Genomic DNA, 3,239 nt, shown 5'->3' with positions numbered 1-3,239 from the left:
CTTGTCCCCTTCAGGATGCTCTTAGGATCTTTTCTTTATCCTCATGTTATAAAATTTCGTGATATGCCCTATTGGTCTTTATCATTCATTGCACTAAGCACTTGGTTAGGTCTTTAAATCCAAGGACTTTTGTCCTTCAGTTCTGGGAGATTTTCTCACATTATTTTCTCACAGTTTTTTGAAGACTGCCTTTTCTTCATTTTCTGTTTTCTCTCTCTCCCTTGTACTCATACCAATATCTTAATATTTATTATATGCTAGGCAATGAGCTAAAGACTTTTTACATATCCTATTTTTTTTTTTTTTTTTAGAGATGACAGGTAAGGGGATCTTAACCCTTGACTTGGTGTTGTCAGTACCACGCTCACCCAGTGAGCAAACCGGCCATCCCTATATGGGATCCGAACCCGTGGCCTTGGTGTTATCAGCACCGCACTCTCCCGAGTGAGCCACAGGCTGGCCCCTCTACATATCCTATTAGTTTATAAAATAAGGAAAGTGATATATGGAAACTGAGGTTCTAGGAGGTTAAGCACTTTGCTAAATTCCTCAAGCTAGTATGCAGACCTCAAGTCCAGGTCTGCTTCATCCAAGTCTGTGTTTTAACTACTGCATGATAATGCCAGTCACTTTTTTATTGCAAAAATGGGGAGGGTTGATTCTCAAAGACTTTCAAAAGATAAAGATCAGGAAAGCAACTGTAGAATGATAATTCACAATTCTCCAAAAGAGCCAACCTTGTGGATATAAAAAAGCAGATTGTAGCAAGTTTAGGAATAGTACGCCTGCAAAGGAAGGGGAGGATAGGAGCCTAGGAAATCTTCTATTTGGAAAGCAGTGTGGTGTGGTGGTGTGATTGAAGATCACAGAAATGATCCTAAGGTCATTCTAGCCCTGGCACTTAGTAGTTATATGATGCTCATCTGTAAAATAGGCATATAATCTGTACAAGGTTCTTATCAAGATTAACTGGGGTACATATGTTAAAGCATCAGTGCACAAACAAACAACAAATGTTAGCTCCCTTCCATTTTAGAAGATACTCAAGGGTACAAAGGAAATATTATCTATATGGAGGAAATAGGAGATATGCAAAGAAATGTATATGGAGATGAGACACAAATAGAGTGAGATGCTCTGGAAGGCTGGCCATGTGCAAAGAGATACCATGATGGCAACATGCATACAGGTGTACTCAAGTATTCAAGGGCAATAGACTGGATCACACTGTGGATGAAAAGGGAGCTTTTCTCACACTCTCAGCATTTCCTGACTTCATCTCATCGCTCATCCTTAAGATGGTCCACATATATACTTGCCTCTTCTAGCCTTAAAAGTTATTTGATTTGGTGCTTGGAACATAATTTTAGAGAGTCCATGAATTAGAAGGTTATTCATATTTCTTTACTCTTGCTGTCCTCAGATGTGTGTGTGTGTGTGTGTGTGTATGTGTGTGTGTGTGTGTGTGTGTGTTCGCGCGCACGCGCACACGTGCATAAGAATAAGAGTGCAAGAGACAGACGTGATGTAGATTCTCACAGGCAATTCTTTTGCAGTTAGCTCTGAGGGCAGCTCCATCCTATGAAGATTTTGTGGCCGCATTAACCATAAAGGAAGGCGACCACCAGAAAGAAGCTTTCAGTATTGGGATGCAGAGAGACCTCAGCCTTTACCTCCCTGCCATGGAAAAGCAGCTTGCAATACTGGACACTTTATACGAGGTCCACGGGCTGGAGTCTGACGAGGTGGTATGACAGCTGCAGGACAGCACCTCCTAACTTCAGGGAATAAAGTTTGCTAAAGCGTTTTGTTGCCCTATTTAATTTCTAGCAACAGCTTCAACCATCTCCAGCTCCTTTATGTGGGGGGATGGAGAGGAGGAGGCAAAACCCAGTGCTTTTATATATAATTTTTTAAATGTGAATGAGTTTTGTGTGTTTAAAAATCAAGGTGCTATATATTTCAGTTCAAAGGGCCTACTGGAAACCAAATCATAGCTGTTACAGTCTTGAACAGCAAGTAATAAGAGCCAATTTGACAAATGAATTTGTTGGTATTGTGCTTTGTATTGTTTTTAGTTTTTAATTTTAATGGGCCACCAAAACCTAAGCTGAAAATAGCAAATTCTGTATCAAGGGCTATAATTCATAGCCAGTGTTTCAGCCAACTTAGAATTAGACTAAACGCTTGGAGGGAGTGTAAGCCCTTTTGTTGAAGCTATTGCAATGCCGAGTTTTCTATTCCTAGACATTCTTCATGGGATCCTCTTCTCCATGGGTTTATCTGCAAAAGAACCTATATAGTAAAGGTGTTCAGGGCATTGGTGTGATCATGTGCTTATGGGAGGTGGCCCTGTTGACAGGCAGGAGTCAGTGGCTCCAAGGAAATGAGTGGTGTGCCCTAACCTCAAGTTGGAGGACAGTATAGGAGAGGTGGGACAGGTCGTTTGAGATGACACCTACCTACTGCCCACCCTTTGCCAGCATGTTTTCCATGCATTATCTCAACTGACATCACAATGAAACTGTGACACTCAAACGGATTATTACTCCACTTCAAAAGTAAGCTCTAGAGTTTGAGGGATCCACTCAGTCATGTGGTCTCTAAATAGAGGAGCCAGCTGATTTCCAAGTATGATCAGGACCACCTTTGCATCAGAGTCCCATGGAGTGACCTGGAGAACCAGAATCTAGGGAGTGGGGCTCAGGAATGTGCATTTGGGTAAACTTTCCAAGTCATTTTCATGCACACAGGGTTGAAGAACCACTAGATTAAATTCTGATTTATAGAATTCCTATTTTTCTGCAAGAACTAAATGTGTCCTTTTTCCAAATAGGAAGAGGCATCTTTTAAATAAAATAAACAGAGAGTGATAAATGGAGCAGGTTTACTCAGCAGCATTCTTGATTGAACCAGCATCAGCACACAGCCATCAGACATTGGTGTTGCATTCAGGGGCTATTGAATCTGCTCTCTGATCAATCTTGGTTTAATCACCAAGAGTGCAGAGTAAGCGAAATGTATCTGCTTATCAATCTTAAAAGCTTTGGGACAGTGTCAGAGTTTGAAGATGGGACTTAAGTATTACATAAAACAACCTTGGGTGGGTATTCTATAAAGTGTGATTCCAAACTGTGGCCCTAGTCTCCCAGTAGGCCAAGCTGCCTAGAGTGTACGTAGGAGAGAAGCCATGGGTGCCTTCCCCATTAGAGGCTACTTCCTTCTAGTAAGAGGAAGGG

The 3,239-nt window shown here is 41.4% G+C and overlaps 1 long non-coding RNA gene across 1 annotated transcript in view; it reads left to right on the top strand.

Annotated features, from left to right (window-relative positions):
• Positions 1-2,046, top strand: part of LOC103595674 — a 6,962-nt gene extending 4,916 nt beyond the window's left edge. Inside the window, exon 2 of the long non-coding RNA XR_550968.1 lies at positions 1,557-2,046. This is a non-coding gene — a long non-coding RNA (uncharacterized LOC103595674). The remainder of the gene's footprint in view (positions 1-1,556) is intronic.
• The last annotated feature ends 1,193 nt before the right edge of the window (positions 2,047-3,239 follow it).

Source organism: Galeopterus variegatus, unplaced genomic scaffold, assembly GCF_000696425.1.
Source record: "Galeopterus variegatus unplaced genomic scaffold, G_variegatus-3.0.2 Scaffold1815, whole genome shotgun sequence".
In the NCBI taxonomy this organism is placed as follows: domain Eukaryota; kingdom Metazoa; phylum Chordata; class Mammalia; order Dermoptera; family Cynocephalidae; genus Galeopterus; species Galeopterus variegatus.
The sequence above is the reverse complement of the archived record's forward strand: the minus strand, read 5'-3'. Positions and strand labels throughout refer to the sequence as shown.